Source organism: Triplophysa rosa, linkage group LG7, assembly GCF_024868665.1.
Source record: "Triplophysa rosa linkage group LG7, Trosa_1v2, whole genome shotgun sequence".
In the NCBI taxonomy this organism is placed as follows: domain Eukaryota; kingdom Metazoa; phylum Chordata; class Actinopteri; order Cypriniformes; family Nemacheilidae; genus Triplophysa; species Triplophysa rosa.
In genome coordinates, this window is record NC_079896.1 from 3,225,580 (window position 1) to 3,250,658 (window position 25,079).

At 37.6% G+C, this 25,079-nt stretch overlaps 1 protein-coding gene across 3 annotated transcripts in view; it reads left to right on the forward strand.

Annotated features, from left to right (window-relative positions):
* Positions 1-25,079, forward strand: part of tafa3a (TAFA chemokine like family member 3a) — a 75,390-nt gene that overhangs the window by 20,623 nt on the left and 29,688 nt on the right. Inside the window, exon 1 of one of the 3 annotated variants that reach the window (XM_057337599.1) lies at positions 7,845-8,076. The exons of the other annotated variants lie outside the window; for them this stretch is intronic. The gene's annotated coding sequence lies outside the window, so the exon portion shown is untranslated. Of the gene's footprint in view, positions 1-7,844; positions 8,077-25,079 lie in introns of those variants that run through there. 3 annotated transcript variants of the gene reach the window in all.

Consider the following 25,079-nt stretch of genomic DNA (forward strand, 5'->3'; position numbering starts at 1 on the left):
TATGGATGGATCTATAGCATCATTTAAAGGGATAGTTCACCAAAAAAGGGAAATTGTCAATTGTTATCATGTCATTTCTAACCTGTATGATTTTCTTTCTTTTGCAGAACACAAAAGAAGATATTTGGAAGAATGTTGGTAACCAAGCAACATTGGACCCCATTGACTTCCACTGTATGGACACAAAACCATTGAGACATTTCTCAAAATATCTTCTTTTGTGTTGCGCTGAAGAAAGTGTCATACATGGACATTGAATGACATGAGGGTGAATAAATGATGACAGGATTTTATTTTTGGGTGAACTGTCCCTTTAAGGACAGCAAATGTTTGCAAACTTATACAAATATTTGTTGCATGGCTGTGAATTCAATGTTCAGCCTAATTCTATGAATATTACATATGTAGTTTCTTATGATGTTAAATATTTAGAATTTCACAAGTAAAAAAGAATTCCTACTCCTTTTTTTGTGATGATATTAACCCTCTATTAAGGAATTTGTATTAAGAGTTGTATTCTCATTTGAACAAATCATGTTACAGGCAACTCATTTACCAAATCGCTGTTCCTTCCGCCCCAATTATTTGTTAAATGACAATAACCGTGTGAGCAAATTGACGGCATTTGTCATCTGACATTAATAAAATTCTCCACCAATCAGGCTTCTGTAATGAGGCTCAAACTTACATAAGCCTTTTGTAAACTCCTGTAAGCGGGCAAATGGAATAAATCCGAGGGCCGCTGCGCAATGGCTGTCAGCAAAGTCTGCAGTGAGAACTGTATTAAACTTGCACGAGAAAATCAATTCGGAAAATATAGAGGCAATTATTTTGTCTCCCACACAGCCTGACAAAATAAGTGCCAAGCAAAGCTGGGAGGAGAAATAAATAATGAAAGCGAGCGAATGGGAGCGAGCTGTGAGGAGACTCGACCAACACGAGATGGATTATGATTCCTGTGGCCACCCGCAGTCACTCGAACCCGGGCAGACACGTTTACACGTTTATAGATGAATGTGAACAGCGACGAGGGATGTTACTTTAAAAAGAGACACGTTAGATTATTATGTCACTGTTAAAGGTGCAATGTGTGATATTTAGGAGGATCTATTGACAGAAATGCAATATAATATACATAACTATGCGTTCAGAGGTGTGTAAAGACCTTGCATAATGAAGGGTTATGTTTTATTACCTTAGAATGAGCTGACATACGGACAAACTGCTCCACAAAGCGCGTAAATACGTTATCTCCTTCGGCAAAGAAGCAAAAACGCGACGACATCTTGGTTCTGTGTCAGCCACCGTAGTGCTTCGAAAGGGAGGAGGGAGGGGTGGAGTGAGCTGTTGGTTGCAATTCACAACCTCACCACTAGATGCCGCTAAAATCTTCACATTGCTCCTTTAATACAGTCAACTAAATATAGCAACAAGTGCCAAATGGAAAGGGGTAGAAAATGCTCTGTTGTTACGAGGAAACAGTAGTTTAGTTATAGTGCCCCCTGTTGATGGATGTGTTATCTACACAATGTTGTAAATGGCTAGATGTCACAAAATCAGCAAATTAGGATTCTGTTGTTTTGTTCTGGTAGATTATATACTTATGTACTCGTCTCACAGTTTCTTTGTGCTTGTGTCATAGAGGCCTTTGGCTTGGAGACAGATGCTGTCTGGTTTGTAGTGGATTGTTGGAGTGTGAAATGTTTGGCAGAAGATGTTGATGTTTGGCTGAATGATGGGAGGCTTGTGGGCTTTCTTGGGTAAATAACATTTCAGAAGTTTGTTTAGAGAAGCTGGGCTGTTGCCTTGGCAGTGCCTTTGAGTCAGCTGATTGTTATCGTGAATCATTCAATAATTGATTTAGTTTATTTACTACGGTCTGGAGAGGCTTACGATAAAGCATTACGGGACTATGTATGTATGTAGGTATGTTTTTATGTATATCTAAATATATATAAATGTTGGGTGCTGCATTTTTGGGTAGAGCTGATGGAGTGACTCTGACCTGTCAGGTGGATCAGAGATGGAGCCAGATGAAGGTTTAGGGATCACATGATCCATCGAGATGATTCTCATGCTCTTGAGAGCTACTGAATGGACAGGTGTAATGGCTGGGGGTGTGGCTAATACCCAAGCCCCTCCCCTTCACACGGTCTCCCTTTGTCTATGTATCTGTCTCTCTCTCTCTCTCTCTCTCTGGCCCCCTGGGTAGGCTGATGTAACCGGGTGACAGAATTTGGAGGATGGATATAAGAGGATGGAGGGAGGAATTTGTCACGGGAGGAGTGTGAGATCGTAAGGACACCGTGTGGGAAGATCTTTTACAGGATGTCTGATTAGACCGGGAAATCACGACGGCATTCTCTGGGGCTCGACTCTCTTCTCCGTGGTCAGCTTTTCTTAGCGTGATCTCTGAGGAGCGCAGCATCGGTTCTGGCAAATGTGGATTTTCCACCCTTATTTGGCCTTAGAGGTGAAAAAACTTGACTGACGTATCATTCAGCCAATGGTAAACCAAAGACCCTGTTACCGACCGATATAGCACAATTTTGAAATTTTAAAAGAGCTGCATATACCTGTACAATCTGATTTGAATGCGTTACATGATAAAGAAAAAAACATCAACCATATCACAATTAAATATACTTGGAACTTTATTTCATTATCATCTATTTTTAATTACTGCTTTTTTTAAACCATGTGGTGTAGTTATTGTATCTGCCAGCAGGGGTTGTGCTAACCAGCCAAACTTTGATTCTTTGATAACTATGTTTGCAGCCACTCCTTTCCCTAAATTGACATATCCACATTTTTTGTCTCTGCAGCGTTTGTTATTTTGCGTAATTTGGGGCGGATTTTGAGTGAGTTCTCTTTGCACTGAAATCATACGGTGTGCGTTTTCGTGAAGGTTGTTATTTGATTTAATAGCCAGCTTGTCACTGAGCTTTGAAATATTCATATTGCTGGATTTGACAGCTTTGAGAGGTGTAATAGAGGAGCGTGTGTGCTTATGACAGCTGACGCCGAGATAATAACGAAGGAGGGAGGAAAAGTCAATTTTGTGCCATTGAGTGACTTTCATTTATTTATTTACGTATTTCTCTTTTTCACATAAAAAGTGTGAAATAAACAGTGTGTACTGTTTATTGTATACAATAGAACATAGAAAACCTCTGTCTGCATTTTTAAAGCCATTTGAAAAAATCAGAAAATATAGTTAAAAATATATTTTATGCATGTTTTCCACCTACAAGGAAGAATTACAGTTAATCGCTTGTATTTAAATGCAACAATATATCAATACATACAGTAGTGGAAAAACAATATACAGCTGCGAAAAAATGAAGAGACCATTTCAAAATCATTTTCAGTTTTTCTGAATTTACTAGTATGTGTTTAGGTAAAATGATCATTCTGTAAACTACTTACAATATTTCTCCCAAATAAAAAAAATCAATTTGCATTTATTTGCAGAAAATGAAAACTGGAGAAACAGGTCAATAACAGAAAAGATGCCCTGTATTTTTTCAGACCTCAAATACTGCAAAGAAAACACGTTCATATTCACTTTTAATCAATACAACAGGAATATTTGTACATGTATTTAGGAAAAGTTCAGAAATTACTTTTTATGTGATAACCTGGATTTTTATCACAGTTTTCATGCGTTAGTCTTTCACATTGCTGTTGGATGACTTTGTCAATCCTGAGGTTTGATTTTGTTGAAATTCAACAAACACGACTGGAATGACCACAATACATCTAGAAATGATGATTTAACAAAAATTTGGAATGGTCGCCTAATTTTTTTCCGTGGCTGTATATCTACATTTAATAAAACACTATTTGTCACTCAGTATATTTGAGTGACGAGTCAAAGGTATTGATGATTTGAGTTCCACACTACTAAAGCCAGAAAATAAAGATGAAAAAGTTTTTTTTTAAAACCCGCAAAAAAAAAAAACAATTAGACAAGACATAGAAATGTCTTTCTTTGTCTCGTAAGGTTAAAAATACATTGAACATGATCAGAACATGTTCATGTTCACTTTAAATGAAAGCTAATTTTCCTATTTAAGTCAAAATGTCAATCTCCAATATACAGCTGATGGAAAGATCATTTGTAAGACCATTATAATGTGGATGTGTGTGGTGGCAGATGCACATAATTGGTGTTAAATCACCACCTGCAAAATGAAATGAACAGTGCAAACCATAGTTTTATTTTAACTTCTGTTTAATTAACACCAGCCGTCATACTGCGGGGAGAAACGGGGTATTTTTGGACGTACTCAGCAGGCAGTGTCAGAATCTAAAATGATGTTGCCTCCCGATCACCTGATCTAAAAATACAGTTACCTACACAAAAGTCAGTAGCGTAGTCTCAGAGTAACATTTGTTTATTTCATTTTGTTTACTCAGTCGTTTATCTTATGTTTTAGTGTTATAGGGATTTGTTCCGATCTTAATGGTGCGCCATCAGATTGCATAATGCTGTGTTTATTCCTCGGAGCCTCTGTTTTATTTTCTTCCTGTACTGTCTTAAGGGACGGATGAGCATTGAAGCCACCAGGTAATGAAAACTAAAAATAACGACACCTAAACAAAGTTTGATGGGGACGTCTCTGTGTTCGTTGGGAACTGGAAATGCTTGTTAAATGCACACAACACCAGATTTACCATCAAATGTCTTCTGTTTTTAGAAGCATACGAGTGCCTGTTCAACAGCTTTAGTTAACTGAGCTAAGTGCTGACTTTAAAGTCCATATGTACATGTTTATGAGATTCATCAATCTCTCTCTGAAGACATATACACCCACACCCACATGTTGTGTTATTGTGTTTTATGGCAACTTTCCACACACATAATGACTTGTATACTGTATGTATATTCTATACCCTAACCCAAACCCTTTCAGCAATTTTATATTGAAGAAACATCATTTTGTATTATATTATATTAAATATGTTTTCTTCATTGATCCCCTAGGAATTCATACATATACACACACATGCACACACACACACACACACACAATGCTTTTTATACTGTACAAACTGTATATCATATTCCCTACCCCTAAACCTAACAATCACACAAAACTGTCTGCTCTTTTAGATTTTCAAAAAAGTTAATTCTGTATGATTTATAAGCTTGTTTCCTCATTGGGCCCAAAAAATGTCCCCACAAGGATTTTGGATATTGCCATCTTTGTGGGTTTTGTCCCCATACCGTAGGGTTTACCCTCCCCCCCCCACACACACACTAACACACACGCACACACACACACACTATATGAACTGTATGTACCACACACACACACACACACACACACGCACACACACACACACACACATGTCTGGTTTATTATCTCCGTGGGGACAGTCCATAGGCGTAATGAGTTGTATACTGTACAAACTGTATATTTTATCCCCTACCCCTAACCCAACCCCTAAACCTAAAGATCATAGAATACTTTTAGATTTTTAAAAAATATTGTTCTGTACAATTTATAAGCTTTTTTGCCCATGGGGACCTCAATTTTGGTTCCCACGGTGACATGAGTCCCCAGGTTGGTGTGCATTCAGGTTTAGGTCCCCACCGGGATATACAAACATGAACACACACACACACACACTCACGGGTATATGACCTGAATTTACATGTGTTTGTTTTACAATTTTTTACTTTCACTCAGTTTAGTAGCCAAGGAAAGGCCTTGTACTTTATTTTTTGTAGTTATTTTATGCAGACTGGACGAAGATATTTTTAGGTGTTTTAAAAAAAAATCTATTTTACTTCCTTAGATATGAAATAGTTTAAAATGGAGTGTATTTATGTGATGTTTATAAGGTGTACAATCCTTAAAAGTATACTTTACCCAGAAATGAAAAGTTTTTATCATTTATTCAGGCTGATGTCTTATCAAGACATCTTACTATAACTTTCTGCATTACTTTTTTTCTCCAGAACACATAAGAAGATATTTTGAAGAACGTTGACCCATTGACTTCCATTGACAAAACCACCAAAACATTTCTCAAAATATCTTCCACAGAAGAGTCAAATGCAGGTTTTGAACAACATGAGGGTGAATAAATGATTACCGAAGTTTTTAGGGGGTGAATTATCCTTCTAATTTTATATTGCAAGCAAAATCATTCAGAATATTGAAAATATATATTGTTGCTCTGAACATCCATCAGACGGGCTCCGTTCCAGAGACACCCTGTTTAGTGATGTTTAGAATGATGATTTATAATCGACCGCCATACATCAATGTGTGACTTACTGACTTTAATTTGATAACTCGAGCTTTTAAGTTCTTTTCAAGTTAAATCTTGTATTCTCACGGTAGACCTGCTAAAGCAATTCCTATGATGTAAAAATGGAGCTGATGACAGTGTGCTTTTGTTGAGATGGTGGTTTTTTCCCTGTGGGTTTGATCTGTTTGAGAGCCTGTCTTGCTACCGTTCTCCGCGGTTGAACTAAAATGCTTAGTGTTCCAAAAGCGCAGATCAAGCTATCTCACCTCCGTCTCTATCGCGGGTTCGGTCTATTTCACAGCACTGACTAAAGCCTAGACAATGCCACAGTGTTGTTCGTACCTGCCTTGTCAAAGGATCAAACCTTTCCTTTGTGGCGTACGAATACAGATCGCGCTGCCGTGACATCCTCCATTCTCTGACCTTCTGCCCAGGCATCAGCCGCTAATGAATTGCCTTTTCATAATTAGAAATGCCACGTTCCTCTCGCAGACAGATAGAGCCAAAGCGACGGATAATAAAAAAGGCACGGGGTCTTCTGGATTAGAGAACAGATGCTCGGGCTGCTTGCGTCGTGCCTGTGTCGTATCAAAATCTGACTCCCCTGTTTTCCCCTACGAAGGTTAGGGTTAGGATTAGGTGTGGGGGCGGGCTTTAGAGATAGGGACCAATTACAAAGCAGCATCCTAAGTGAACGAACCAATCAGAAGTAGGGGAGTCAAACTCGAAATTCGGTACAACATCGGCGGTTGGCGGAAGTCTGCGAGAAACGCCGCCAGACGATTAACAGCTTCGTTTTCTTGTTTTCACACCCTGTGATGTGAAACGAAAATGATGACATCATCGGTTGACAGGAACATCCAGTTTTCGAGGTGTCCTCTTCAATAACACAATACGTCATTACGCGAACCTTAAGAACGTCAAAAATCTTCATGTTTAATGACGTTTTTTTGACTAACTTAAGAAAAGCATGCTCAGAGGCCACCTCCAAACCTGATGAAAACCACCAGCATCCCATCTACCTTCCCTTCTGGTCAGCGTTGGGTAAGTTACTCTGAAAAAGTAATGAATTACTAGTTACTAATTACATATTCAATAGTGTAATTAGATTACTGTACAAATTACTCTCTCCAAGAAGTATTTAATGACTTATTATTACTAAGTACTTTCTATATCCACATCAACCTTGATTAGAATTGATTCAAGAATAGACATGAAACGGCTTATTTAATTCATTCAAATTAATAATAAATAACTACATAAACTATTCTTATTAACTGACCCAAATATACAAATGTGAGAGGGATACAGTAAAGCATACGTTTAAAAGTTAGACTTATAATTTTGATGTCATTTCCACTATTGAATACATGTTCAACAACATCAACTGTAATTAAATTACAGAAAAAATAAGAGTAGTCCCTCACTTTACTTTTTCAAGGGAAAAGTAATTACATTACAGTAACTTATTACTTAGTAGCAGTTACACCCAACACTGCTTCTGGTTAACATTCTGCTCGCTCTCAGTTCAAATCTGAAAGCTGACAGATCATAGACTAACTGCGAGTTAAAGATTTGTTTCCCTGCGAGGAAGGAGTTTCTCTTTTCAACCTAATGAGAGGGGCTCAGGGCATTCTTGCCCTGAAGAAACATCTCAACATTCTAAAGGCTTTCCTGTAGGTGCCTGCAGTGTGAGCGTTGTGTGGCCGATTATTGTACCAGAGGAACTTCAGGGTTGGGATAAATAAGCAGAGCCGAGGGAGCATTTCTTTCTTTGTCTGGACTGCTAAGAGATTCATGGTATCACAGGTCTGTGTCGTTGGATTTGTGCACAGATAAGCCGTGTGGAGAACGGGTTATGCTGGAGATACACGGTTGTGACGAAGCTTAAATTGTCAAGTGTTGTGGTACAATCTTCTGTTTTAATAATACGATTTTGCCTCTCCTAACTTTTGCCTCTATGTCGCCATCTCTGTTTGAAATGTAACATTGCAGTTCACTTTAAGTACTTATTTTTTTATAGACTAAGTGATCTTGACAGCTCAAATTATAAATCATTTTTATCTGGTTAGGTGTTTTTAACATTGTGAATGTGGTTAGGTGTATGAGACAGTTTTTGGGGTACATTTTGTAAATGTTTGCTCGATAAGAAATTTTTGTTTAGTAAAGGAAAAGTGTATTCTGAACAAAAAAATTAAAAACAGAATTGAAGTCTATTTAAAATGCATCCCAGCACCTATTGTCTCTTACGATTTTCATTACATCCCTGCTTGATATTGTTTATTGCATTTATTAATTTTAATTACCACAATATACATTCATATTTCATTTTGTATTATTATTTTATATTCTTTGTCTACTGTAGGTTGCACATCCAAAATGAGCTAAGAAAGTGCATTCTGATATTACTAGAACATAAAACATGCCGAAGAAAGAGTATACATGTAATACTGTAATTATAATGTTTACAGCGGCAATAAATGTGTTTTATTAAACATAATTTATTGAGCAAGTAAAGAGGTAGTGGGATAGCTTTCAGGAATTAAACAATAAATAAATAAACAAGCAGAGTGTTTAAAACTGCATCCTTGCCTATTCCAATTTGCAACGTTAGACCGAAAATAATGGTTTATAATTTGAGCTGTCGGGTATGATTTGCAGGAACAGTAATGTCAGTTTAAAAGCATTTAAGTTCAACCCACTTCATGTTACCATAACGTCATATTTTTATTCGGTGTTTTCAACATATAATCTCTTTTCTTTGTTGTTGTTTTCTTGTACAGCTAGTTGGATGCAGTGCAAATGGAAAAAAAGTGCTATAAAAGTCAACTTAACTCGACATGTACAGTAACCTGCAATTTTGGGTTTCGAACAGAGATGGCGATAGAGAGCCGAAATGTGTGAATCTGTCAGCACTGCTGGTATGCTGCGGTGTAGTTTTGTGTACATTGTTAGCAAGTGATGCAACATTTACTCAATCCAAAACAATTAAAAAAGTTTCACTTTGGACTTCGAGTTACATTAAATGCGCAGGCGGTCACGCCTCCATACTTCAGACGCAGATTGCAATGTGCGGGGTTATATATTGTGGCGTTCAAATCGAGCTTCCTTTTTTAATATCTGACAGCTGTTGATGATTTGGTGGCGTGAAATTGCAAATCAGCGCAGATTTTGATCAGAACAACAGCACTGAAAAAAAAGCGGAGAGATTCTAATTGTGCTAAAAATGAACCCATGGCGCGCAAAGCGTTCACGGCGGGAGCGTGCAGAATTTGCAGCAGTCTTTTGTTTATTTGATCTGTCAGTTTCCCCTGTTGTTTGCAGATGCGTTTTGCGGATGAAAAAAGCTTCCAAAGCAGGCTGGGAATTTTGCTGCTGTACGCAGCTACATTATGTTTCTGCCTCCAATTCCAAAGCGTGAGATGTTACGGCCGATACATTCTAATGCCCGCATGCTAATATGCTTTACGTTGGTTGCCATCAGGAAATGAGGAACAGTTGGTCAGACATGGAACTGTTTCTTTCAGCTTATCTCTAAACTCGGCCACAATACAGTAATGAAAACCGCAGGCGGTTCTGCTTTCATAGGGTGATAAGGTAGATGTGAATACAACGTGAAAGGGTATAATGGATAAAGATGTCCAGTAGGTTCATGCCGTCTTGCAACTGAATGAAATAATGCTGCCATAAATCAAGAAAAGCTGCCATAAAACTATACATCTCTGTCAACATGCGCATACACATAAGTTGGCATTTGTTTTCCATGCTGCGCTTTTTTCATAATGGACAAAAACGCAAAGCTTTACCCGCAGGCTCTGAAAATTTTTATTATTCTTTTTAGTACTTGGTATTACCAATAAGAGCGGCACGGGTCTGGGTGCCACACCTTTCATAGTGTACTCCTGAGGGAAGGTTTATTGTTTAGTCAGTGAGTTTTTGCCACATACATGGTCTTAGTAGCCAGGTTATTGAAAATGTCCGTAATTGTTGACCATGAAAGCTCATGAAACACCGTGTGTTGTAGGTAGTCAACTTGTGTGTTGTACTTTGTCTGGTCATATAACGTTGAACACGATCGTAGTTTGTCTGCAAATATGCGCATAGTTTGTAAACGCCTTTACCGGTTTTCTCTCAGTTTTGTTTATGTGCGCATGTCTGAAAGCGCAGTAGTAAAAGTCCCAAGCGGAAGTGTGTATATGTATATATATATATATATATATGTTCATGTTTGTATATCCCGGTGGGGACCTAAACCTGTATGCACACCAACTCAATGGGGACTCGTGTCACCGTGGGGACCAAAATTGAGGTCCCCATGTGCAAAAAAGCTTATAAATTGTACAGAACAATATTTTTTTTAAATCTAAAAATGCAAAAAGTGTTCTATGATCTTTAGGTTTAGGGGTTGGGTTAGGGGATAAAATATACAGTACTCATTACGCCTATGGACTGTCCCTACGGAGATAATAAACCAGACGTGTGTGTGTGTGTTCATGTTTGTATATCCCGGTGGGGACCTAAACCTGAATACACACCAACACATGGGGACTCGTGTCACCGTGGGGACCAAAATTGAGGTCCCCAGGGGCAAAAAAGCTAATAAATTGTACAGAACAATATTTTTTACAAATCTAAAAATGCAAAAAGTGTTCTATGATCTTTAGGTTTAGGGATAGGGTTAGGGATAGAATATACAGTTTGTACAGTATAAAAACATTACGCCTATGGAATGTCCCCACGGGGATAGTCAACCAAAGCCTGTGTGTGTGTGTGTGTGTGTATGTGTATATATATATTTATATACACTGTATATATATAAGCATGTCTCGTCTTTTTTATTATGAAGTTTGCTCTTATATGAGCTGATCTCACCAAATGACATTTAAAAATTGAGCCATGAATAACAGAGCCATGTTACACAAATAACATTTGCCTGCTGTTATTGCATTATAGACACAGCTATGTCGCTCTATCAATGTCTCTGCATGACACACAATAGAGCGAGAAATCCTTGAGGGACAGGCGGTTATGTGAGTTTATTCAAATGGAGACTAAATCATTTAAGATTTAGTTTCATTCATGCACAAATAAAAATGAAATGTTGATTTTAACGCACATTTGTTTATTCATATTTTGTTTCGTCGACGGGTTTTATTCTAGGCACTACCTATTGGGAATTATGGATCTTAACTAGGTTTCACTTTGTCAATATGAATGATGTTGTGCTATTTTGAGCATTTGATTCAGGCATTCAACGAAATTCATTTACTTTATCTGGTGGATGGAAGGGCTTATCGTTTTCACATTAAATGTAAAATCAGATAAGCCCTGTGGAAATAAACCTGTAGAGAGCCAATTATATTTATGGATTTTCAGAAAACATTTTTAGATTTTATGCCTGTACTGAGAGGACTTTCAGCATTTATTTAGTAAATATTTAGCTGTACCGTTTCATAAAAAACATGTGGTGGAATTAGAAAGGGTGTTCGGAACCACGCGCAAGTGCGTACGGTGTAAAAGTGTCAAAACGCAATTCAGATCGAAACGTCTTCTTCTAAAGTCAGTTTTCTCTCAGGTCACGGCAAAGCAACGGTCTATGCAACTAGACATGGGCCGTTTCTCAATATGCGTTCGTCAGCGGTCTTGTGTCCTCGTGTTCTCGCTCTACGTCATCAATAACCGTCAAAGTCCGTTCCAAGAACACAAGAACAGAGAACGCATGAAAGTACTCGGGTGTGTTCTCCATATCAAGGATGCATCGAATGCAGCCTTGCGCGCGTATGGAATCTGCTTGACGTCCCAGAAGTCACTGCGGCGCGTCCATCCAAGGTCCAAGGCTGCCTCGCAAGACCGGTCTCCACTAGAACACAATTCCGTTCTTTGCGTTCTTGGAATTGAGAAACGGCCATGTTTGTAGTCAGCTAGCTACAGCATAGTGAAAAAAAGCGATATTTTGAAAGTATCTCTATCGCCCCCTGGAGCAATGGAGGTTTATAGCCCCCAACAAACATGCTGGACACAGAGCAACGCATTTGGCTAGCGCATTTGCAAAGCTCTAAATCAAGATACATTTACTTGGCAAGCAAGTAGGAAGTCTTGCTTTATGAAATATATAAATAAATAAAAATAAATAGGTGAGTTTATGGTTAAAACTATAGGGTAGAAAAAATACACTGCAAAACACAAAAGAAGATATTTTGAAAAACGTTGGTAACCAAAAAAACGTTCTATTGTATAGGCAAAAAAAAAACAATGCAAGTCAATGGAGGACCAACGGTTTTCTGTTACCAACATTTTTCAAAATATCATCTTTTGTGTTCCGCAGAATAAACACAGTCATACAGGCTTGAAATGACATGAGGGCGTGTAAATAATGGCAGAATATTAATTTTGAAGGTGAACTATTCCTTTAGTTAAAAAACAATTTGGAATTTTTTTCAGAGAAGACTAAATCTCTCAAGTAAACGCATCTTAAATGTTTAGATTTTTTCACACACACTTGCATGCATGCATACAAAATCATATATGCATTGTTCGTATCATCCAACAGGAGCACAGTGACACTCACACTCCAACTACACTGCATAATAAAAGCCAGTGTTTAATGGCTGTACTGTGATTCTCCAGAATGATCAATTTAGGTGCAAATAGTGTATCATCTGAAGTCTTTTTCTAGCAGTGGTAGTTAAATTTAGTGTCATGATGAGGCTCAGTTGATGAAGACGTGCAGGGGAGCTGACGCAGGAGATCATTTTGGTTGCTGTAGATACTAACGTGTGACATCGCCTCAATCCACATTGTGGTTAACACATGCAAAACAATGTGCAAAACTGCACGTGGGTTTGGTTGATGGGTTGTCCTGAAAGACTTATCAGATCTTAGGCAAGACCTAATATGTGTCGTACGAGTATGTGCAGTAAAAACGTCACTAGAAAAAAATCCATGTGCAATCTTGCTTCAGAGAGATAATGTATGCAGTGAAAAATAGCTACAGCACTGTTTGCAAAAACATTTTGAATGAATATTCTGGGTTAAAAGTTGCACTTTGGTCCTTCCGTCTGTAGAAAAACTGCACGTAATGCATGCAGTAATACACTTACTATAGAAGTCTATAGTGGAAGGTGTTCTTGAAAGTTGAAAACCAATATTGACATCTTTTTGATGTAAAATGTGTAATGTACTGTCTGGTTATGATAGGAGCTATAAAACTGGATACAGGTTTGCACGGACGAGGTTAGCGATTTTGTCATTTTTCATTAGTTTCACATTAACACATAATGTTCGTCTTTTGTCTACTTCTGAAATAGTATATTTTTATATTTATCCCATAGGCTCCATTTTAAATTACTGTTTTGTTTTTGCTCATTAGGCGGTGTTTTATAGTTAATTGCGCAATGTTTCTGTAGGTTCGGATAAACCGTTTCATGCATTTTATACTGTATGTCGTCATTCCAAAAAGTTAAAAAGGTGAACGCATAGAGCTTAAAAAGACTTGATGTTTAGCGACTGACATGCAGAGAAATAATGAGAAAACAAGAGTCTGTATAAACAAATAAATTGACATTTTGCCCTCACCTGGGCGGCCCCTGGGCTACGCCCTCAATCTCCCCTCTCTGCAACCGTGATTGTGGAGGCAGAGCCCTGCCCCGGGCGACCCGAAAGGGGTTAAATGGCAATTATGTCTGTTTAATGCGATGTCAAAAGCCTCTATTCACAGGCGATGAGAACATCGTTCCCCCTCCTCTCCCCCCAGCTCTTTTCTCTGTTCATTTCACACATAAGCAAGCACAAACTCATGCAGATGGCTTGCCGACAGCAGAATCCCTCAGTAGTTCTTTGATATTTAAAAAGAATACATTTGTCCAAAGAAGTATTAGCATTTTGAAGTGCATGAAACGCTTGTTTTTACAGTTAAAAGGAACTACACAGTGATGAATCCTTTAATGATGTGACGGACGCGGCGTGTGTTGTGGGACAGAATGAATCACTTGGGAGTTGATTTGAATGTTCATCCGCTATAACGTGACAACTAGCCCCTCATCATTTTTATGTATTGATGCAGTTTTCTTGTATGCTGTATCGCCGTATGGTTGCACTAATTGAAATATGAATTTTATTATGAGAACTTTAGTAATGTGTTTTGAGGTTATGCTATACCGGAGAGATAACAGCAAAACATTTCGTGTTTCATGAAACACTCTTTGCTTTACGTAACATGCTTTGCTACAAGCCTAATGATGATATCCAGTCGCTTCGGGGGAGTTTGAATTTACAGCAACAAATTTATAGTCAAAATAATGTTGTATACGTGTATTATCACAGATTTGAAAGTAAAACAGTGGTGCTGTATAACAAGAGCCAAAAAGGGCCCTGAAAGACAAAGTGAAGCTGTTTGTATGTCAAACAGGCTTTCTCGCTCTCTCTCTCTCTCTCTCTCTCATCATCTTTAAAACCCCGCGAGAATCACATGCATATACACACATTCCTTAAAAGCTCTTTTTTTTGTGCACCTGAATAAACCGATCGTGAAAGATTTGCATGCCGTGCGATTCTGTGTCCTCCGGGTTACATCGGGGTTCATTCCTGGCTGAGACGTTTGCTTTTGTGAGCTGATCTGTATGCACCGGGAGCGGCTCGTGAATACTCCTGCCACGTAATGATTTTAAAGAATTCAGGACCGCGGAACGCTAACAACTGAAATAAAGGAATAAAGGCTGGAAATTGCTCTGAGAATTAGCTTGTCCAAACATGCGAGAGAACTCAATTACATATATAATTAATGTCAGCGGCATCTCACGAGGGTAAGAGCCGTAGCCGCTTTATTAGCCTGCGCTCGAACGAAATTTCACATTTGGCAAACAAGCAAATGCGTCGTGCCAGTTGAGTGCGAACGGATGTCATCCTGATGCTTAGCATGTGACACAATAAAAGTGTTTTTTTTGCGCGCACTGCAAATTAGTCGCGGTAGCCGCTCGAAACCTTGAACGTTATACAACAGTTTGTGCTGTGGACATGATACTTCAAATCATGCGGCTTCTTGACGACAGATGTTAAAATGACTTTTTGAAATGATCCGTGTGGTTCTCATCTTGTGATTTGGAGCAGTAAGCAACCTCTAGAGACCGCCCAAAATACCCAAGCCGCCTAGCAACACACTAAAAAAACAGAACACCTCCTCAACCGCACAGCAATGGCCCGGCAAGCAAATTTATACACGTTTTGTATAAAGATAAAAGTCTCGAGTGATCTGGGCTTTGCTTTAATTTCATAGCACTCTTATGTTAGCATTTGTGTCTGCTTTTATTTCTTCCAAGAATTGGAAGAAGAACCAACGAGACAAAGTTGATGCTTGTCTGAAAACTCGCTGCCTGAGGTATAAAAGAGCACACAAGTACACAAGATTTCCATAAGAATATATTACTCACATTTTCTTTAAAGACCCACTGAGGAGCTTTGTTCAATGTGTTCAATAACATTTAGTTTACAGTTTGGAATCCGATCTGAAGCTAAAGTGCAGAATGATGTCATAAAAATCCTTGATCTGTATTGGCGAATTGAGAGACTATGTTTTTTTTATTTTCTAATTGCGCATTTTTGGAGTCTTTGGAGGACACTAGTAATCGATATATTTAAAGATATAGTTTACCCCAAAATGTTTTAAATATCAGTCATGTCATTTCAAACCTGTATGACTTTCTTCTGCAAAACAAAAAAAGATATTTTGAAAAACGTTGGTAAGCAAACAACACTGGATTGACTTCCATTGTATAGACAGAAAACCACTGAGACATTTCTCAAAATATCTTCGTTTGTGTTCCACAGATACAGATTTGAACAGCATGAGTGTGAATAATGACAGAATTTCAATGACGTCAACTATACCTTTAAGGTAAACTAGCCAAAAAGTAAGAATCTAGTTTTGGTTCTCACAATCTTGGGTCAGTAAACAACAAGAAACCATAAAGATAAAATCCTTTCCCAGTAAAACTGTTGATATCTAATAGAATACTGTCAACGTGTTTTTCATTTATTTATTTATTTTCCTCGTTCTTTTATTCAATAAAACATAAAGAACATAAAAAAAACGTTTAGTCTCCAAAGATTGCCAATACAGATCAAGGATTTTTATGACATCATTCTGCACTTTGGCTTCAGATCAGATTCCAGACTGGCACTTTTTTCTCCATGGCACAATGGTTTTTTCTTTCCCTTTGCGCAGCGCGTCGGTCAGTAATGCAAGACTTCATGCGTACTGCTTTCTGACAGCAGGACAGCAAATGGAGCAGCCGAACCTGTCTGCCTGTTCTGTGAATAATGCAAGGAGGTGGTTCACCTGGCACCGCTGTTCCAGAGACGTGTCGTCTTCTCTTTGCTTGCTGACTAAGACTAATGCGTAGAGAAATGCTTCTGATCCTAGATCAGCATTCTTTCTCTGCAGACCTTCACAGCGAGTGCTGTAAAGAGGCCTATTAACAGAGTCAACGTGCGCTGGGTCTTTTTGTGCACCTCTGCTGGTGTTTGTCGTTCCTGTTTCTCTCTTTTGTTCTTCGAGCTTCTGTTCTCCTGCCGTCAGGCCGTTAATTTGAATCATTTGTTTACTTACTAAAAGGTTAGTGCGTAATAAAACTCTAGTTAATAGCAGCGGTCGACTGATCTCTAGAGACCAAGGTGACCGATGGGTAATATAACACCAAATAAGGCCTATTCTTCAATTAGGCAAACGTTTGTCATTCTAGCTTTTAGCAATAGATTGCAGTCTCTTTAAATGCTTTTAATGTGTTTTTGTCTTTATAAATTCATGTAATTATTATTAATAATAAAAATAATTAATTAATTAAAATTTTGTGTTGAATGTTCCCATGAAATCTTCTTGGTTTTTAGTGTAAATATGTTAGCCTTACATTTATAAATCCGCATTTTTCAAAATATTGAGATTATAATAGAAGCTATTAGAAGATATTGCAAGCATTTAGACGATATGTCCGTTTAAAACTTACAGTCTCTTACTTCCACCAATACAGATCAATGACTATATTCTATTCTATTCTATTCTATTCTATTCTATTCTATTCTATTCTATTCTATTCTGGTGAATGTGAATTAGATACTATTTATCGTATATCAAAATGGCCGGTTAGCATCAGATTGATTGTGGTGACTGATCAAAAGTTTAGGGACTAAGGCTGTGTTCAGACCTGACTTCTTTTTTAACAAGAAAAATTTGACAAAGGCACTTTTTTAGTAAAACAAAATGCTGGCAGCGTTTGGTTACAAATAGCAACCGAACGCCATGACTTCGGAGACAGCGTCTGCGCACGAAGGCAGCCCAGAGAAACATATAGGCAGCGTAACGGAAGTCTATTTGAATTATAAACAGAGAGCGTCTTTGCAATAACTAATCACATATTTATAAAAACTGCAATACTAATTTCTCGCTAGAAATGCAATCAGAAGTTGTTGAAAGTTAAAATTATATTTACATTTATACAAAACTATGCTCCAACGGGCGTTTTCGAGCTTGAGCCTTCTCGACCAATCACGTTCCTCGCATGTTGTTATGGAAACGACAGGTCTCTGTCATTGGTTAGCTGTGAAAAAGGAGCTTGACGTAGAGCATTTTTTCAGAAAAGTTGGACTTTTTCAACCTCAAAAGACGCTCTGAGATGCAGAAAAAGACGCCGGCGTTGGCGTTTAAAAAAGGATTCTAATGTAAAACAGACGCTAGCAGCTTCAAGTCAAGTCTAAACATGGCCTAATGCAGTATCATGTTGTGTTTCCACAGTGAATAGATCAGACACAAATAGCAAACAGGTAGACAGCAGTATGTTTTAAATTGGCTGTGGGAAGCAGAAGATGTTTCAAACATATCATTTATTGCATCATTCTGCGGTGTACAGAAAAGAGTTGCTGTTGTTATCTGTACAGATGACACGAGCAACATTCTAGACAGAAAAACACAATTATCGATCAAACGCTCGGTCGTAGAGTGAAGATCACAAGAGATCAAGCTGTTCAAGCACTTCTCCGATACAAAGAAACTCTGCGGTGTCCATATGAGTTTTATGGTGGTCCGGTTCTGAAGCTCTTCAGTGAGGAACATACTGTACTGGTCTGATGTCTAACAGACAGTGAAAACACTTGTTGTTCGAGTCGGTAAGAGGAAGGCGTGAGGTGATTTCTGTTTTTTGTTAAGGGTGCATTTTGTATGTTGCCCTGAGGTTGCTCTGTCATATCTCTGGTGATGTAACAGAGTCCTTGATTATGTTTCATTTGAGTATCACATTTTTCTAAGAATTATTCCTGAATTTGCTCTGGAATGATCAAAATAGGAGTAACGAGCTGTAAAAATGGTTGTGGATTGCCAAACTCATGTAATTTAGTCTTTGAATTCTTATTTATTTATTTAGAAATAGCTGCTATTTGTTTGGAAAATGATCTCATTTGTAATTTCTTTGTTTATTTCTCTGACAAATGCTCGAAGGATATTCGGCAGGTGTTTTTTTTTCACAATTTCAAATTTTGATCTTCTTTTCTGAGGCTTTTACAAACACGACACGAAACACGACAATGTGTTCTTTGCCAGCTCTCTGACAGATTTAACTAAACTAAGTATCTATTTGAAAAAAAAAACATTTGAGCGTAACAGTATTGATTAAAGTGCCATGTTTAATTTATATGTTATTATTTTATCGCTTATTTGGAAAAAAATATTATTGTTTTACTATAGTAAAAGTGAAGCAACCATGTTTTTTGGTGAAATTATTTCTATTTGTTTGACCACAGTTTAACTTCAAATACCGTGGTTTATCTGTGGTTACTACAGTGAGACCATGGTACATTTGTGGTTCCTATGATTTTACTACAATTTAAACCAAAAAAGTTGGTTAATTTTATTAAGGGATTGAATGCAGAATGCAGTTTATTACGGATATACCAATGCACTTTACTTTAAGCACTGTTGGGTGGATTAAAATTTACACATGAAAAACATAGATGACACTTCTTCGGTGTAAAATTGTATCCACATCTTCATCCAGAGTTTATTGCTTCTGAGCAGGTATTTATTTCAATTTCTGACTCTAGCTGATGCCAATTTGTGGCTTCTGTTATCTGCATTAGAGCTTTGAGACTCCCGGGTCCGCAGTCAGGAGGAGAGATTTTTGTCTTATGACTGACAAAAACACAAGCGTAATTTTGTACTCCGGAAGACACAATGTCAGTCGAGCAGGCAGTGCAGGGGAAAGCCTGGAGATCCACTCGGCATGCCTTTGATCGCATTGAAGCTCCTCTGGCCTTCAATGCCTTCAATGCTTTCAATTTGTCAGATCTCCCTTGTGCTTTAGCATTAGCATTTAGCAATCATCTGCTCGAGTGAAATCTTGTTCGGTGGAAGAAAGCGGTCGGGCTTTGATGAAAAAATGCCGGTAGTTTGGAAACATGCAAACTGGGAAGCCAAATGTTTTCGATCAAAGACGCAGTTAAAAGCAGTCAGCATGGCATGCTGATGGATCTGGTTGTTTACGATTCACTTCACTTTGTGGGCGATACAGACTTCTGGCCCGCAGATGAACTAAACGATGCTCGTAGGTTTAAAAGGTGATGTTTGTGTTTTCGTTGTTGAAATGCAATTTATGCATTTTGCAAGAGCATTCAGACTACACATTAAATCAGTTTGTGTGAATCGAGCTCATGACCTGCACTGCTAACGCAAATACTATAGTATTTCCTCTTATCTCAGAGACAACTTTAAGCCATTTGTAGGCCAACTTGAAAGAGATAACGGTACACAAATTTCATGGTTCAGTACGTAGTTTTGGCACATAGGCCTACAGTTGTTCGGTATGATTTTGGGACAGCAAAAAATGTCTCAAGACTCAAGATTGTGGCTGCCACAAATCTTATTGTGAACTGGACTAAACTCTTTCGAACTTGAGGATGTTTTAATGTTTCGTATTTGTCCATTTTTTTAGAGCCAAATCTCAAATATGGGCACAATGTTAGCATTATTGAATAAGGTTATTTATTTTTACATATAAAGTAGTGGAGGCGGAAGAGAAGCCAATTATTTTGCCTTATATGTAGCTTGTGTCGTTTTTTCGCAGCATTTAAATGGAAAGATCGTGGCGCTTTTTGTAGGTTTGGTAATTGCTGGTAAATACAAAATCTATATAAAAAAATGAGGATGCATGCAAATGTTAAAATAATAATAAGATTAAGTTAATGATTCAATTACATAATAAAATTATTTATAAATGAAATTGACTGATATAGTTTAAGGATAATTGCTTTTGCTAATTTAATATTTTGGTTAGAACAAAATTAAGATGGAACACAAAATCAAAGGGTTTTATTCCTAATCCATACAACATTTTTTTAACTAATTGAAAAATAAATTGGGCTAAATTTGAAATAATAATGTTTTTTTATTTAATATTCCCAATTTGAACTCTTAGACCAAATAAATATATCAGGATTATGGTTTTTGTTCATTATGTTTTTTTTAACCTAAAACATAAGGTACTCTAACCGAACATCAAATTTGACATATTTTTCTAATTTCCTCTTTGCAGTAGTGTGCTGGTGCACTTCTTAACATTTGACCTCTGTCTCTCAGTGGAAATCATTAGGGCATGAGTCAGACATGCTCACAGAGACGAGAGAAGCAGAGCGTGATGTGTGTGCGTGTGTGTACAAACATGTTGAATACTCTCTAATCAGATGAAATGTTCTTGGACTGGCTCATGGAGACGAGGTGAGACTCGACAGATACAAACATGTCTTACGTTTCACTTCTGTGTGCCAACAGCAGTAAAATCACCTTCTTGCATCTCACGCACTCTTTCATAGCATCCAGACTCTCTAGCAGACGTTTACAGGGAGACTAAAAAAAGGTTTACAGTAGCATAGAGAGAATGTTGTTGCAGAATCATTCAGCTGGAAATGAAGTGTGCAGGAATATTTGTGAAGGCTTTCCGCTGTGCCGCAAAGTGGAAAGACCACCAGGACAAACCGGACTAGGAAACCCCTCTGTGTTGTTGACTTGTTGAAATGTATGGAATCAGTGTGGTGTTGATTTATTCAACAGATGGAATATGCAAGACAAAAAAGCCCTAAAAAGGTTTTATTTAGGGTGCTTATAATGCAGAATTCTCTTTCTGTGACTGCACAGCGTTATCACTTAGACTAAAACAAATTGTTAATGTCCACCTATTCAAACTGTGCATGCCTGTCAGTAAAGCTTCTGAACTTTTAAGGCAATATTTCTCGTCCATTTGTGTATTTATCTAGTTATTTGCATAAAACACAAGATAGCGTACATTTTGTTGGCCTGTATTGCACAAATGCATTTATGGATTGTATTTGGATCACGACCACCAATTCTTACATATTGCATTTCAACTCTGTTTTCAGAAGTTTAAGTGACCACAGAAGTTAGAGTCAAGTTGATGTGTTATCATCTGGTGCTAAATATACGCCCGCAAACAAACATTGTCTGAAGCGGTAACTATAGCAACTATAGGAAGTGTTATGCAGTCTGTGCATTTCAAGTTAAAAACCATCATAAATCATGATATTAAAAAATACAGCTGTATAAAAAAAACAAGAAACCATTACACATTTTCAATTAATCATCATTTCTTGATGTATTGTGGCCATTCCAGTCCAGTGTCTGTTGAATTTCAACATAATCAAACTTCAAGGTTATCACATATTCCTGTTGTGTTGCTTAACAGTGAATATAAACGTGTTTTCTTTGCAGTATTTGAGGTCTGAAAAAATACAGAGCATCTCTTCGGTTATTTCGACCTGTTTCTCCTGTTTTCATTTTCTGCAAATAAATGCAAATAGAAACAATATTCTTATTTGAAATTTGGGAGAAATATTGTTAGTAGTTCACAGAATTAAACTAAAATCACCATTTTACCTGAACACACACCTATTAATAGTCAATTCAGAAAAACTGAAAATTATTTGGAAATGGTCTCTTACAGTATTTTTTTTCACGGCTGTACATAAAATATAAATACATATATATACAATAATTTATATTTTCAAAATTCTCCACTGAGGTGTGGCTTATTGTACTAGGAATAAAATCCCCTGCTTAAATCTGTCCTTATGTTGCCATTGAGTTTACCAACTGCCATAAAAATCTGGACATGATTCATCGTTTTAAAGGTGAAATATTGGCGGTATCAGAAATCATCAGAGAGATTGATCCAAAGGGTTGCTTTGACGTGTTTGACAGTGTCATTCAAAGTGTTCCCTTATGCTTGTTCACCATATGTTGTCTTTTTAATTTCACTTTCAACACGTGTGCTGTTGTTTTTGATCCAACAAAGCCTCATTGAGTCAATTGCAGAAGCACTCTGACGAAGTTGTTTAGAGCATCTCGAAACAAAAGATCTAGCGTTTGAAGATGATTTGTGGACAAAATCCTCAGAAGTCTGTGAGGGGAACAAAGTTAGTGCACAAGCTTCTGTTTCCCCTCCTGGTTCTCGCTTGTCAAGGCCCATCAGTGATGCTGTGGACCCGTAACCGCACCTGAGGCACGCGTATCTCTCCCTTCTCGTTCTCGATCCACTCAAACCTCCTCCATCTTTGATTCCCCACTTCACCCAGCAGATGTTCTAAATCTTCGTGCGTGCTGGCAGACGCGGTTCTTTCGATCCCCATGGCGAGACGCGCACGTACCTGAGCGTCTCGGTCTCTTGTCCTCACGTATTAGCACACTTACATCTACGCAGGCAGGTCAAGCGAGCCCGGAGAGCTCATGTACATCTGTGAGAGTCGATGCATTTACCGCCTCCGTTTGTACGGAGTGGGTGAGCGAGAGAACTGGAGAAAGGAGAGAAGGACCAAAATAAATATGTCAGACATCTTGCCATCTGCACGAGGGGCGTTCCAATGGGACTAATTAGCCAGTCGTGGTGGGCTGGATTGCTCGATTTTGAAAGCGATTCATTCTTTTATGGGAAAACAGGTGGAGGAGAGCTACTTTTCTCTCTTACCTTGTGGTTTGCCAATTGCTCCCGTTCTGTTAGAGCCTGGATGTCTTAAAAGGCCCTTTTTATGTCTTTAACTTTGTCAGAGTTAAAGATCCCTCACAAGAATTTATTATGGTTTAACTAGATACAGTTACCATAGTAACCACACATTTATGGTCTCACTACAGTATAACCAAAGTTTAACCATGATATTTAATAGTTAAATGAAAAACACGCTTACTTCAGTTTTACTATTGTAAAGCCACAGTTCATTCTCCTGTGACATGATGCAGTTAGAAGTTAAGTCTTGGTAGAAAGTACCCAATCAAACTTGTTCTTTCCTCCTGGTTTATGTGTTTTAAAAAGAGTCATACTGTCTGCCGGTTACATGCTGTGCAAAAAATTGTGGGTTGTTTTGGTAGCTGCTGTCACAAAGCATATACGTTTTAAATAGCATGCTAACTTCTTATTACATCAGCAGTGTACAGTAGTCTGTTGAGTACTATGTACAGTAACAGTGTGCATAGTTTGCAGAGTTTCAGTATGTCAAGATGATCGCCAGATTTAGCATTGTAGCACAACGCTGTTTTAAACATGAATCGTTTCATAAAAGTTTTTTTTTGTGATTTGTATGGCTACGTTTGAAATGGCATCACTTATAAAAAATTATGGTAAATGGTAACTAAATTACCATACTTTTGTATTTGTGGTAATCATAAATGAATCATGATTTTGCTACATTAACAATAGTTTAACCAAGAAAACTTTAAATATTAATAATATTTTTTTATTTTATTTACTATAATACACTTTTTTATGGGATACTATTATTCTACTCTGTTTTTGTAAGTATGGACTGATAGCCTATGACCTATAGACCACTTTGGAAGACGTAAATAATGCTGGTCCAGAAGAACTTCCCATTTCAGATTTTTACAACTACACAAATGTTTGAAAAGAATGCAACCGACAGAACATTTAGAACCCAATCAAAATGTTAAACATATATTTTAAAGATTGAACATATACAGCAGCGGAAAGAAGTAAGAGAATTCATTTTTTCTGAGTTTACTATTTATAGGTACGTATGTATTTAGGTAAATGATCCTTTTTGTTTAATTCTGTGAACTACTAACAATATTTCTCCCAACATTCAAATAAAAATATCGTTTCTACTTGCATTTATTTGCAGAGAATGAAAATATGTCAAAATAACATAAAAGGTGCTCAAATACGGCAAAGAAAACACGTTTATATTCACTTTTAAGCAATACAACAGTACTATTTGTATATGTATTTAGGAAAAGTTCAAATTTTTGTTTTTTTATGTTATAACCTTGATTTTTTTGACAGTTTCCATGTGTCTTTCACATTGCTGTTCTTTATCACTCCTGTTTTTTTTTTTTTAACAGACACTGGACTGGGATGACTACTATAAATGCTGATTAAATGAAAATTTGGAATGGCTGTATGTAAGATTTAAAAAAAATAATACAAAAATGTAAAACAATTAAACGGTAGTGCATCTGGACCAGTGTTTACGTCTTGCAAAGTGGTCTTTCTCATGTAACAGAGCACACTGCATGTAAACCTCTATCCCACAATGCAACAGGCCTGACTTGACCTTCCGTTTTGAGTTTGATGAATGGACCACGCTGACAGTTCAATTACGAGTGAACTCACCGGTCACATCTTTCACGCCCTGAATCAGGTCATGTGCTTCGCAGCAAAAGATACGATTGGCCGACAACGAGGCCTTGTCAAAGTCTACATTGTTTGCCTCCTAACATGTCAAAAATGACACCGTTGAAGGTTTGTCCTGCC